A 16,160-nucleotide genomic window follows, 5' to 3' on the forward strand; every position below is an offset into this window, starting at 1 on the left:
TAGCTAAATGGCCACTTGATATTAAAATTTTCCTTGTTAAACTGAGAATAAAATAGCCACTTCATGTTACAATTTTATTTGTATACTCCGCAGGCGTTTTCTGCGCACATCGACGCGCAAAATTATTTAGTGTTATCAATATGCGCCCACGCACACAGCAAAAACTTTAAATAGCTATTACTTAACGATTATAACGAGTTAGTCGAAGAACAATAAAATCATGGCCTTATCCAAAAAGCCTGAACAGCTTCGTCGAATCCCACGTCGAATTCCATTGAAACATATCAAGGTGAAATCAGTGTTAGGGTTAAGGGTATAACTATAACTTTATGATTCAGATTGTTGGTGAAAATGGAGGATTAGGGTTAGGATCATTACGGTATTTTGGTATAATTCCACGAAGCTATGTCAAGCTTCTTGGACAGTGCCAAATTCCGCGTGGATCAATTGTCGATACTTTTATAATATACCTGAGCTCTGGTTTATAACAAATAACGATTAAGACAGTGGAAACTGAAAAATATTTGTATGAATTCTAGTTATTTTTCTACAAATAAACTAAGTACTATTGCCAATATTTCAATATATTGTAATATCGGCAATTTGGTAGCTTGTAGACGAACAATTAACGGGCACTTAGTGCACGGTTGACGCACGGTAAGTAGTACAGTCTACATGCAGCATTCTGTTGACACAAACACACCCCTTACTGCTGCTATCCTACTTGTGAAACAAGCGCGTCACGCAGTACGCGTAGGCACATGGCTATGTGAACCTTACTGCAGCAGACACACCCCTTACTGCAGCAGACACACCCCTTACTGCAGCAGACACACCCCTTACTGCAGCAGACACACCCCTTACTGCTGCAGACACCCCTTACTGCAGCAGACACACCCCTTACTGCAGCAGACACACCCCTTACTGCAGCAGACACACCCCTTACTGCAGCAGACACACCCCTTACTGCAGCAGACACACCCCTTACTGCAGCAGACACACCCCTTACTGCAGCAGACACACCCCTTACTGCAGCAGACACACCCCTTACTGCTGCAGACACACCCCTTACTGCAGCAGACACATCCCTTACTGCAGCAGACACACCCCTTACTGCAGCAGACACACCCCTTACTGCAGCAGACACACCCCTTACTGCAGCAGACACACCCCTTACTGCAGCAGACACACCCCTTACTGCAGCAGACACACCCCTTACTGCAGCAGACACACCCCTTACTGCAGCAGACACACCCCTTACTGCAGCAGACACACCCCTTACTGCAGCAGACACACCCCTTACTGCAGCAGACACACCCCTTACTGCAGCAGACACACCCCTTACTGCAGCAGACACACCCCTTACTGCAGCAGACACCCCCCCTTACTGCAGCAGACACACCCCTTACTGCAGCAGACACACCCCTTACTGCAGCAGACACACCCCTTACTGCAGCAGACACACCCCTTACTGCAGCAGACACACCCCTTACTGCAGCAGACACACCCCTTACTGCAGCAGACACACCCCTTACTGCAGCAGACACACCCCTTACTGCAGCAGACACACCCCTTACTGCAGCAGACACACCCCTTACTGCAGCAGACACACCCCTTACTGCAGCAGACACACCCCTTACTGCAGCAGACACACCCCTTACTGCAGCAGACACACCCCTTACTGCAGCAGACACACCCCTTACTGCTGCAGACACCCCCCTACTGCAGCAGACACACCCCTTACTGCAGCAGACACACCCCTTACTGCAGCAGACACACCCCTTACTGCAGCAGACACACCCCTTACTGCAGCAGACACACCCCTTACTGCAGCAGACACACCCCTTACTGCAGCAGACACACCCCTTACTGCAGCAGACACACCCCTTACTGCAGCAGACACACCCCTTACTGCTGCAGACACCCCCCTACTGCAGCAGACACACCCCTTACTGCAGCAGACACACCCCTTACTGCAGCAGACACACCCCTTACTACTGCAGACACACCCCTTACTGCAGCAGACACACCCCTTACTGCAGCAGACACACCCCTTACTGCAGCAGACACACCCCTTACTACTGCAGACAGTGACTTGCCTCCTCTTTCATTTCCTCTTTAAAAACAATATTACAAATCAGACTGAAGCCTGCTAAACGGTTTTAATTAATATTTAAATTGCCATTATACTATAGAGACCGGGTTCAACCATTTTTAACATTTTAAGTAATGTTACAGTTTTCCAAATATCAGTCATGCAAGTTTATATTTCATTCAAATTAAAGATTTATATGAATTCATTATTACAACTTTTAAAGGAAAATGCCCAATTTTTTAATTTGGATTTTTTGGGGACAGGCTGCAAAGTTCCGAGCAATGTAAAGGAAATTGAATGTACAGTAATTATATAAATTGTGAGATATTTGGAATCCTACGCACCTAATAAAAATAAAAAGGTAGTACCCTGATAATAACGAAGTGCACACTGTCATGTCGACTATTCGAAATATGCGGAGGTATCTTAAAAATCCGCTAAAGCTTAGTAATTATGCAGGTGAAGACAAATCACATCGCTGTCTACGCATTATGACTTAGAACATAAGTTAACTCATATAGCGTAACAACAAAAACCACCGTGAGAGAAAACCGAGCCAAAGTGAGCGGCTACAGAACGGCAGCAGAGGCAATCAACGCACCAACTCACCCACTGGTGGGGGACAAGACGGGTCTCAAAATGGTAGCCGCATGACAACTGTCCAGAACGAACAAGCTCAAGAAGAGCGCCTAGACAATTCTCTAAATGATAGCCGCATGCCTCATCGGCGTGAAGATCATGTACCATCCTCAACTTCACAATCTCGGGAAGTTGGACCAGGCACAGGAACTGGAACCAGGAACTCTCATATCTATCGTAGGCACACGGTACTTCTCATACACGATAGTAACTTTGACAAGTTCAATCCACGTAGTTTCAGTTCTCAATTCAATGTGCACCAATTCGGGGCATCAAGTCTCGAAAACCTAGCAAAGAAACGAAAACAGCTCAACGAGAAGCTGAAGAAGCTACGACCAGACTGTATTTACGTTCACCTGGGTATCAACGACCTTACGAAGAGGAAATGTATCCCATCTGGAGCTATCCACGAACTCGCAGAGTATCTCCTGGAGACCTGCAAAGCTCAGATATGTTTCTCCCTTTTCATTCCAACCTCTAATGACAAGAAAATGAACGAGCGAATCAAAGCTGTTAACAACGAAATTAAAAGCAATGTTAGCTGGTTCCACAGACATAGCGAAACCGCTCGTTCACGCATATTCACGTTTGCTAACGACCGGGTTGGCAACCAGAACAGTTATTCTATCAACACTGGATTTACCCTAAAAGACAGAGGTGAAAAAATGCTCTACGTCAGCCTTCGTGAAGGACTTAAGAAGACGATGCGCATTCCTCACCAGAGCCACGATGGAAATCCTCGTCAAAAACGCAGCTCGAACCGTTTCAAAGATGAGTAAAAACCGGGACACACGCAATTGCCTTAGGCTGATGAGCTGGAACATCAACCATCAGCGTGACAAGTTTGAAGGTATCAAATTTGAAATCGATGAAGTTCAGAAGCTCCTTAACAGTCACGACGTTATCTGCTTGCAAGAAACTAAAGGACAAGTTTCTTTACGTGACTTCAAATGCTTCAATGCTAACAGGACAGGAACAAACTCAGGCGGTGTATGCACGGCGATTCATAAACACCTAGCAGCTGGAGCTGTTAGAGTCCACGTTCCAGATTGTGACGACATACTCATCGTCAAGTTAAGAGCCAAATACTTTAATCTTGACAAGGACCTAAACCTTATCAATGTATACGACTCGCCAGCACACGGTTCGTATAAAAAACGTATACGTTCGAATACCGAGGAATACATCACTACTTGCGAACAACTTGAGGAGTGCCTATCCAGGATTCCCGACACAGAAGATGCCGCCATACTTGGGGATATGAACGCACGGACCGGTACTCTGAAAGATTTTCTTATTCCCTGCGAATCTAGGAATATACATGTCGATCTCGACCCTCCTCAATTCATAACAGCCTTGACACCAAGGAACAATCAGGACCGAACTTTGAATTCGAATGGCAAACCGTTCATTGAGCTTCTCCAAACAGCAGGGATGATAATTCTCAATGGAAGGACTATTGGAGACATTTTCGGTAGCCATACATGCATTCAACGTCACGGAGCCAGCACTGTTGATTACATCTGTGTCTCACGAGATATCCACCATCGGGTTAGGTCCTTTTATGTGGGCGATATCACACCTTACTCAGACCACAGACCGATATCAACCGCCCTCACCACAAACCATGGGGTGAATCTTCTCGATGACAACCTCTATAAAGAACGTGAACGGAAACTAGCACCAGTGCCGAAGCCCTTCAAGTGGACCAAAGACACTAGCACTGGGTTTGGTACATCAGAAAAGTTCAAGTCGGCCCAGAATGATGCCCAATTCATGCAGAAGGTCGAATCGCTCCTAGCAAATGACATCACCTGCCCCGAAGACATTCGAAAATACAATGACTCTGTGATTACAACCTACATTAACCTAGCCAGCCAGGTCACTACCCAAAAAAGTGGCCGTCTTCACACTAACAAAAACAAATGGTTCGATTGGGACTGCAGAAAGGCAAAACGTCAAGTCTGCAAGATCGAAAGAGTAAAGAACAACCCCTACATTGATCCCATGTTAGTGGAACCTACTCGTGCTAAGTTTTACCTCCGAAAAAAGGAATACAGGGCTAAAGTTCGATCCAAAAAAGGCACATATCTCTTTCAACTGAACGAGAAAATAAACAATGGCAATGACATTAACTGGTCTGCTCTGAAAGATCTCTCGTCCTCCTGTAGAGATCCTGAGACGTTCGATCTGTACGACCTATTTGCTTTTCACAAATTCTTCAACGACCTCTACAACCAAAAGTGCAAGGATCCATCCCACCGTGAACTTCAAGCCCACAACGCAAGCAATGATGGGAGCAGCCACCCTGACCTACCAACTGAAGTGGAAAATCTTAACATGGAGTTCACTCTACAAGAGCTTGAAAAGGTGATCAACAAACTCAAAAACAACAAGAGCGTATCACTGGACCTAATATCGAACGAGATGCTCAAGAACTCCAAACTTTGCCTAAGGAAAGTTCTTCTCAAGTTGTTCAACGGCTGCCTGGAACAGGGGACTTACCCATGGAATTGTTCGATAACCACCCCTCTCCACAAGAAGGGCGACAAACAGAACCCTGACAACTACAGGGCGATAACTGTTGGAAGCTGTCTAGGGAAGCTATTTGCTTCTCTTCTCCTTGAAAGACTTATCGACTTCCGCAAAGTTATCTGCCCCGATTTCCCCCACCAACTTGGCTTCAGAGCTGGTGCACAGTGCTCGGATCACATCCTTACAATTACCACAATCATTGAGAAATACACGAAAAAGCTCAAAAAGAGAGTGTTTGCTTGTTTTGTTGACTACCGGAAAGCGTTCGATACGGTGTGCAGAGAAGCACTCATGTTTAAGCTCAATCACCTTGGTATCGGAGGGAACTTCTTCGCTTGCCTTAAAAACATGTACAGCAACTCGGTGACTCGCATCAAACTGATCCAAAAACTATCGGAGACCATTGATGTCACCATTGGAACAGAGCAGGGGCATCCAATGTCTCCTGAATTGTTTAAGATATACATCTACGACCTCTCCATCCATCTAGCAGCCCTAGAAGATCTCTCTGTCCCTGAACTCAATGGCTTCCCAGTCAACCACCTGCTCTGGGCCGACGATCTCATCCTTTTAGCTCTTGACCAGCAAAGCCTTCAGAAAGAGCTTGACTGCCTAAATGATTTTGCAAACAAATGGGAGCTATCTATCAACATTGATAAGACTAAAATAATGGTCTTCAACTCAAGCTCGCGGGTGCTAAACTGCTCGTACGGGTTCAAGCTTGGACAGCTCGACATCTCTCCAACAAGGTCCTACTGCTATCTAGGTATCCAGCTCAGCCTCAATGGATCTTTTAAATGCGCCATGAACGAACTGAGGAAGAAGGCGCTTCGAGCATTCTTTTCGATAAAACGCATGGTAGACACCAGAGCTCTGACCACCAAAACCATGCTTAAGCTAATTGACTGTCTGGTGAAACCGGTAGCAACTTACGCCTGTCAGATATGGCTACCCTCGACTCACCTCATGAAAGAAATGGCGCGTGAACCCAGCCAAAGACACAACCTATCAAAAGTTGCAGCAAAAGACACTCTTGAGACAACACACCTCAAAATGCTGAAATGGGTACTGGGTGTGCACAAGAAAACTAACAACAACTTCTGTTACGGGGACACAGGAAGGATGCCCTGGGCCCTCTCAGTTCTGCCACAATGCCTCAGATACTTTAGAAGACTTTCCGGAGCTTCTTCTGAGACGAACAGTGTCAATTTTTTAGTATCTCAAGCGTTTCAGGAACAGAAAAATCTTAACCTCTCCTGGCACGAGAAACTCAGCTCTGTGGCTCATTATGAAACAGAAGCAGCTCATGGCACCATGAGGGATGTCTTTATCAGTGACTGGAGGGTGGACCTGGGATCGCAAACCAAGATGCAGTTCTACAACCAAATCAAGGAGGAATTTGGAGAAGAGCAGTACCTCAATCTGAAGAGCAGGCAATTCCGAACGAATACAGCTAAAATCCGCTCCAGCAGCCACGACCTGATGATAGAAAGAGGGCGTTACACGAAGGAGGCCGGAGTCTGGCCAAGAGCATGCAGATTCTGCTGCGATAGGGATCACGTTCACGGCTTCGAATACCTTCCCTTCTTTGAAGGCACGATTATTGAAGACGAGGAACACTGCCTTACTGAGTGCCCCATGTACCACTCAGTACGATCTTCTCTCTCAGATGACCTTAAAGGGCTTTTACTTCTCAGGAACTACAAAGACATGATGAATTCAGCCCACATAGAAGAACTGGGCAAGTTTCTCAGCAGCTGTCATCGCATCAGAAATCCGAAAAAGACACCAACATCGTCTTCCACTCGATCTAACACATCCGGTAACGATTCCGAGTCACTGTCTTAAGGACATTTTAACTACCCCAGTGGCCCTTAACCAAGTGTTCGAACTGTTTTCATTTGGAGTTACAGTTGCATAATTTACGCCCGTCTTTGAATTTGTGTGTAATCTTTCCTGATAGTGTATTTTTGACTTTTGGAGTAATTTTGTGAATTTTATGAACCATTCCTGCATAATTTATTACCTTGTCGGTGCATTATCCACTTTAATCCGGTTAAATTATTATATTTGATCTTATTTCTTTTTCGTACAGAATGTAGTGAAGTTAATTTTTTTTTTACGTGTTTTGGGTCTTATTTATGATTTTCTTTAAAATTATCTTATTTATTTCATTGTTGTATTGTCACGACGGGTTCGTTAGTGTTCCCCCTGACTATTTAAGTTTAATTCCAGTTTAATTCCAGTTTATAGCAGCCTTAGTAATTCTATAGATTGCACCATTTTTAATACAATGTCTTTTTCCGGTTCCTTGGTTGACATTATTTTTAAATCCTTGATCGCATCTAGCTGCCTGTCTTTTTGTATGGGGAACGGTTGGGGATCACGTAAACATTTTGGTCGTTCTTCACTAGTTTTAGCCTCCTCGTTTTTGACAAGATCTGGTTTACCACTGTAGAACGAAAAGTTATTACTTCGCTGATCTTACGGATTGTCCAGATTGCGTTCTGCAGCTATAATTCTGGGGACATCTACTGTAGGTTTCTAAGTCTAACGAATCGCACGAAACATGTCGCTGACTTTAATGATCGTATTTTTGCTGCGATCTTCCTCCTGGACCTGAGTCTTGAACAACAGTTTTTTTAAATCTTGCCAATGGATATATTTGACTGCGAAACTGAAACATTATTCATTAATTGATATGTACTGTATGAGTAATTGAATGCAGACTCTATAAGTATAATTTAGTCCTAAACTGATGTTTTAGTGAAATGTCTAATGTATCATTCTTTTCTTTCCTGCAGCCTAGGGCCTCTGACTTCAAGTCAGGTCAGCAGTGATTATATTTGTGATATGGATAAAAAAAATCCAACATGTAGCTCGATACATTTTATCTTTTTTAAGCTTCTTCATCAGGTTCGTGGCATTATAAACTTACCCAAGTCCCAACCCCACCTCCCTGCAGTTTTCATTAAGAAGTAACACTCAACACTGCAAAAAATCTCACTTCTTCTATATCTTGTGCATTTTTTATATCCCGGTAATGGTCGTGCGATATGCAAACAAAATTATCGTTAAACACATCAACTACAAGATAACGTAATGATAAGAGAGCAGAAAATAAGCAACGCATGCAATTTTATTTTATTTATGGTGCTGTACTATTCGCCATTCGTTGTGAGCACCGCACTTTCTCGATACGGAACTTTTCTGAGGAGCAATGATACGAGTCCTTTTAGCTTTTAAAAAGACGATTTCTCGTACGAGTTTCAAAGTCATGTCTATAGCCCTGTTATAAGCAGGTAGTGGTACTGTTTGAGTGAAATAATCTGGTTAATATTTTATCATTTACACTGCTATACAGTTTTATCATAAATTTATAATCTTTATATTAACTTATTCTTTATCCAACACTTGATCGTGCAGTAAGAAGTAAAAATAAGACAAGCTCAATATATCATAAGCTTGATCAGGAGGATTTTATCAATCATATTAATATATTCGAATTTCATTAGTTTGAGAGAGAATAGCTTTGTTGCACGATTATTGCACATAATTTAATTAAAAGTACGGTCAAAGATAAAGGTACGTACGCGTTGTTCGTGTTACTTCGCATCTTATCAGATTAATTTTCCATTTTGTCGAGAATAATACCAGTTGCTGCAACTTTTAATAGCTATAAAAGGATAATTTAAAAAATTGACGAACAGGCCCGGCAAATTTTTAAAAGAATAATTGCAATTCATGCCTTTTTTGAGTAATTCAGGCGAATTCGAACTCATCAGGCTGTATATAAGATATTCCGTATATTTATTGAACATAAGAAAATTAGATATCTTATTTAATTTTACTTTCAGCCATGCTGTTAAAGATAGCACAAATAAGTAATATATTTGTGTGTATTGTAAATTGTACAATGTACAATGTACAATGTATTGTAAATTGGCACTTAATTGGATGGTTAGAAATAGCTCATATATTGTTAGTGCAAAATCTATTTGAAAATCTATTTTGACTTTTGTCTTTTTTCAAACAAACATGAATATTGTAGTTTTGTGGCATTTATTAAATTTATCTAAAAATAAATTGCTACTACTACTTGAAAAGGTCTTACTTACTACTTACTAGGGAAAACAGTATAGCACGGTAAACCGTTATTTTACTGCATTATATTGGTGTCTACGGTAAACCGTTATTTTACTGCACTAAATTGGTGTGTACGGTAAACCCTTATTTTACTGCACTAAATTGGTGTGTACGGTAAACCGTTATTTTACTGCACAGTGCACGTGGCCCTTAAGTTTTTGTGTACTTACCTGCAGTTGCTGACGCTATTCAGCATTTGTATGAATTGTGATAATAAGACCTGCTCATGAAACACTCCGGACTAGCATCAGGATGGTCCTTTATCAGACATAATCGATATTACGAGATATAACGAGATGTTTCGTGACTTCTCTCTTCAAGTGGTATTCCTACCAACATAAACTTACCACAAATGAACTCCATGGAGTTCATTTGATCCACCGCTCATCATGAACATTGCTCATGGTCATTTGCCACTTAACGTTATATTTATATAGTTAATTGGTTTTGTGATATTGTGGGCATAATATCGGTCATTTTAGTGGTTTGGCATAAATTGATTATCTTGCATTGTTCTTTTAGGTGTCTCATTTGTCAAGTTGTAAAGCATGACTCGTGCCAGAATATTTTGATAGTTAGAGTTGCTAATTGGAAAAATAGGTGAGTTTCCGAATATCTTCTGTAACTCTTTAAATCGCTTTCGGTATTTAACCAAGCCTATTATAATGAAATGAGACAACCACTCAGCTATTTCAGGTCAACTACCACTGTCGATGTAGTACTTAGTTATCTGAAAATATTGCGGCAATGGTAGCTGACCTCCGTTATGTTATAAATGAAACATTGTTGTCTATTAAACTATTGCAGTTTCATAGATAGCGATTACGTTTGATTTTATATGGGAATTATTTCCCAAACACTTATCGATTCAAAATTATCCAGACATTTTAATTTTGGTGGATTTGAATACACCAATAGATACGTGATTACAATGCTATAGATTTAAATTTGGCGACATCAATACAAAATATCAATTAATCTTACCTCATTATTTAACGTAATCAGATAACATTGCTGGGGAAAATGACGTACACAACTATTTCAATTATAAAATTAGCATGAAATGAGAGGGCATATTATAATGAGCCAAATCTTGATTTCTTCATGTATGATTTCACCATTGTGTTTGATATTTTTATGTAACGAGCAAATCATTGTGATTTAAATGCACTCAACTATTCTACCTCTCAATCTTTGACGTCATTATTCATGTAGTTTCAAAGATAGGTCCACGTGATTCTATTACCACGTGTTCTGTTACCAACACCAGATCAGGTTTGCTACACGTTATAATTAAATTATCATGTCACATCATCTTCCTTACAGCTGCTTCACTGGTCCTGTCACTTACAGTTTCCTTACGACTTCCTACAAGCTTTTAATATGCTAATTATGCTATTAATTGGCTAATAGTATTAATTATAATTTGATACGTCGCGTGTCAAACAGTTAATTGGATTGGCCTCAGAAGCTAGAAAGTCATTAAGCCGTCATTCTGCCTATCAATGATACACGATCCTTTATATTAATCTATTAATTTGATTTTATCTACGATGCTCTATCAGTTGTAACACAATTCTTCCGAATGCATTCTTGTGTTCCATTTAAACGTTTACCCTTGCCTATCAAGTAAATCGAGATTTTTTGACTCGTTGGTCATTCGATGTCATTGTAAATCTATTCCAGGTTGTTCACGTTTGGAAGAATTTCACTTGGTCATTTATGTTTATTTTGATTCGTTTGTTTTGACTAGTTTATTTTCATTTGCCGGCGTTTGTCCCCCGATCAGCTTGCGAAATATGTCCAAGTTATAATGCAGCATAACCTGGTATCATATATTCAAATATTGTTGTTAACCAACATGATATTATGCACTGAACAACCATAACAATTTAACCCCTAGCACCACAGAACAGAGAGGCAGGTGCTTACTGTATTTTTGATTCATAAGCTAATTTTGTTCAGCTTCTAGATCTGAGGTCGGTGAACTACTTTGATATTGTTAGCATCACTAACCTAATGTCAGGTTTATGGTTTAACTTCACTTAGCTGGGACTGGGACTGTTCCTTATCGGTAACCTAAGCATTTAAAAGTAAAAGTATTTTTGCAGTCCTTACCGTCCTTACCGTTGTCCAATGTCCAGGTACAAAATAAATAACAAAGCTGAACGTTTTATAGATAGAGATATTGCCCTACCCTATTACGGTACAATGGCCAGGCAATCAATCAGGCCAGCTCCAGCGAATCTGTGACGATTCTAGGAAAAAAAACCTAATTAATAAACATTGTTATCAAATCTTTGTTATTAAATCTGTTGTTCAGCTCGGAATCATGAAGTCACATGTAAGGCGAGACTTCACGTGACTAGCGAGAACAGTGTAACTGTATCCTGGTATCAACCATTTTGGGACCTTTGCTGATAGTTGAAATTCGACATATGACGTCATCTAGCGTCATCTAGCGTCATCTAGCGTGAAATATCGCCAGATGATGATAGATGACGCTAGATGACGCTAGATGACGCTAGATGACGCCAATTAGCGACATTGTCGCTAAGTGCACGGCACCTTTCGAATGTCGCTATCTAGCGCCATCTAGCGCTATCTAGCGCTATCTAGCGCTATCTAGCGCTATATGACGCTATATGACGCTATATGACGCTAGATGACGCTAGATGACGCTAAGCACGCAGCACTGACGCCAGGCGACAGATAGCGCTATTTTCTTAAAATTTCCGCCCTTTTTTTTGCGACATCTAGCGGTATCTAGCGCTATCTAACGCTATATGTCGCAACGACATCTGACGCAGCGCTATCTAGCGCTATCTAGCGCTATCTGGCGCTATCTCGCGGAGAATGTCGGTTTGTGACAGTTTACGCTAGATAGCGCTAGATAGCGCTAGATAGCGCTAGATATCGCGACGACAGCTAGCGCTAGATAGCGCTATCTAGCGTAAACTGTCACAAACCGACATTCTCCGCTAGATAACGCTAGATAGCGCTAGATAGCGCTATCTAGCGGAGAATATCGGTTTTTGACAGTTAACGCTAGATAGCGCTAGATAGCGCTATCTAGCGCTAGATATCGCGGCGACAGCTATAGCTATGGCTATAGTTGTTAAACGTTAAATATATAACGTTGGTTATAGGTTTTATTTTTAACGTTGCAAAACGTTTATTATTTGACGTCAGATCAAGGTTACCTTATTAACTATAAGCAGAGTTTAAAATTCAACTACATTTGAACGTTGTATGTAGGTTACATATAAAACGTTGTTAAACGTTAAATATCTAACGTTGGTTATAGGTTTTATTTTTAACGTTGCAAAACGATTATTATTTTACGTTAGATCAAGGTTACCTTATCAACTATAAGCAACGTTCAAAAACTCAACTAAATTTTAACGTTGTATGTAGGTTACATATAAAAACTTTGCCGGCTGGTATAGGCTTAGACTAATATTTTGAGAAAAAGCGGCGCGTGATAGTAAATTACGAGTATCACCCGTTAACGAGTGAGATTCTTCCAGTATAAGCTGTTTATGCTCTAACCATAGCCCTCTCGCTAGTATAGTAGTACGCTTAGACACATGGCTATGTGAAAGAAGATGATGTAAAGATCTTAATGTTAAATTAGCATTTGCAAATTAATAGTATTGAAATCTCGCACAGCAAGTTATTAAAAGAATGTAATGAGAGTCGAGCCAAATTTATTGTTCAGTAATCACATTTACAATGGGTTTACACATTACATAACCGTTTAAATTTCAAATTAATGTTCCTGCACGAATGAAAATGCCTCATAATCATATATCGTACCCACGAGTTTTCAGTTTACGAACTACGCGCAAGTGTGAAGTGCAAGCGCGAAAGCTTTATGACAGGCTGAGCGCGGCCCAGTAACAATCCTCGGGATTGGAATTATTTTGGATAAATACTTTACAGCTTTGAGCTTCGAGTAATCTATTTGACGATGTTTGTTGTAGCGCGATGCACTACTGGGCCGCGCCGCGCAGCCAATAATGCTTCTTGCAACCACTAGTGCTTTACTAAACACAGTTGGTCAGTACGTTACTGTACGAACTTTTAAAAGGTGTCGAACTGTACAAATTTTAAAAAGCTGTCGAGGAATTTTTACCGAATTTTTTTTTTAATTTTGTTTTTTAATCACAAGTTCAGTCCGAAAAATTTGTTATTTTTGTCCGGGAGGTTACACTTCAGATTTAAAATATTAACATGCATCCGCACGTCATCGTTTCCCGCCATTTTAACACAAATTTTTGCAATTAGCTTTTCGAAAATTTATGAGGCGAATTTTTCCTAAAATAATCCCGAACTGAAAAAACGTGCCGAACTGTACGAATTTTTACGACTTTTGTACGAACTGACTAACTATGTTACTAAATTGGCGACGCGATATGCACCATGACTGGGCCTCGCCGAGCTGTGAACAGTGAAGGATTGACATCGTGAATCAACGCGATGCGTTACTGTGAGTGTGTCGCGCCGCGCATCCAAAAATGCTTCTCGGTATCCAATAATGCTTTTCGGCGAAATGCACCACTGAGCTGTGAAAGATTGGCATCATGAATCAACGATGTTAGTAACTTGTATAAATTTTGTCGAAATAGTACGTGCCGCGCCGCTTTCTTCCGATCCCGAAATGTTAAGGGTCGACGGTCGTTTACATATTAGTATTACGTAATCAGCTGAGGAGGTTGGGGTTTTCAAATGATTATTGATTACGCTAGTGTAAAATTGACATAAATATATTAGCTATGGTAAAACTGATTACGGGGTATGTGAACGACCCCTCATTGTTAGTAATCAGTTCCATACATAGCTATTAAGCTATTAGTATCATTATAATCACACTAGCGAGCGTAATAATTTGGAAAACCCCGGCCGGCGGCATCATATCAGGCCCCTTATATAATTATAATATGTAAACGACCCCTTGATTAAGTGATATTTAATATTTTGTTCCACTCAGCCGAATATTTGATAAATCGAGTGTAATAGTTGGGTGACTTCGACGAGCCGCGCAAGCTTATAGTTATAGTTATAGCATTCTCACTTAAATTATAATTAATTTTCATACACAGTAAAAATTAATTTTCATATAAAATAAAAATAACAAAAAAGATTGGGTGGGAAAAGACAGGCTGCGCTTACGGTCCCAGTAAAACACACACACACACACACACACACACACACACACACACACACACACACACACACACACACACACACACACACACACACACACACACACACACACACACACACACACACACACACACACACACACACACACACACACACACACACACACACACACACACACACACACACACACACACACACACACACACACACACACACACACACACACACACACACACACACACACACACACACACACACACACACACACACACACACACACACACACACACACACACACACACACACACACACACACACACACACACACACACACCACCCAGATAGCGACATCTAGCGCTAAATAGCCTGGACTGTCACGACCCAAAATTCTTCGCTATTTAGCGCTATCTAACGCTATTTAGCGCTATCTAACGCTATCTAGCGCTATATGTCGCAACGACATCTGACGCTATATAGCGCTATCTGACGCTATATAGCGCTAGATAGCGTGAACTGTCGTAAACTGACTTATCCCGCTATCCAGCGCTTGATGTCGCCTGCGTCAGATGTCGTCGCGACAGATGTCGTCAGATGTCGTCAGATGTCGCTAGATGGCGTCAGATAGCGTCAGATGTCGCGGCAACATATGACGCTAGATGACGCTAGATGTCGTCCCTAGAATTTTGATGAAAATAGCGCTATCTGTCGCCTGGCGTCAGTGCTGCGTGCTTAGCGTCATCTAGCGTCATCTAGCGTCATATAGCGTCATATAGCGTCATATAGCGCTAGATAGCGCTAGATAGCGCTAGATAGCGCTAGATGGCGCTAGATAGCGACATTCGAAAGGTGCCGTGCACTTAGCGACAATGTCGCTAATTGGCGTCATCTAGCGTCATCTAGCGTCATCTAGCGTCATCTATCATCATCTGGCGATATTTCACGCTAGATGACGCTAGATGACGCTAGATGACGTCATATGTCGAATTTCAACTATCAGTAAAGGTCCCCATTGGACCTTTACTGATAGTTGAAATTCGACATATGACGTCATCTAGCGTCTACATTATATAAAAGGACCTTATCGAACAATAGATTTTGTCCACTATATTCTGATATCAATTTTATGTCAGAATATAATGGACCAAATCCATTGTACTCTTTCAATGGTATTGAGCATTCAATAAAAATACGGATAATCACAAGGTATTTCCACAGAAACGTCATATGCTCCAGTCGGGTGCAACATATAAGTGCAACAAGGGGTGCGGAAATCACACTGTTTACTTGGCACCGGTTGCACTGTCACCTTTTATAGTTTTATAGCACTATTCTCCGTTTTCCACGCCACACTTGCTTACTAAGCTACTAAGCTACTAAGTGAACTGTTGTATTTTCCACTTTTTCGCCCAGTTGATCAGAACTTTCCACACAATCGTGGGGTTTTAAGTCTAAATTTGATCAGAAAGTGTTGGTACTCAATCATGGGATTGAGTACTTTAACTTTTATTTGGTATTTTAACTGATCGGGAAGTTTAGATGCTGGTACGCGCAACAAGCGTAGTACTAGTAGTAATAT

The sequence above is a fragment of the Bolinopsis microptera genome, chromosome 8 (genome assembly GCF_026151205.1).
Source record: "Bolinopsis microptera isolate Bmic1 chromosome 8, MBARI_Bmic_1.0, whole genome shotgun sequence".
In the NCBI taxonomy this organism is placed as follows: Eukaryota; Metazoa; Ctenophora; class Tentaculata; order Lobata; family Bolinopsidae; genus Bolinopsis; species Bolinopsis microptera.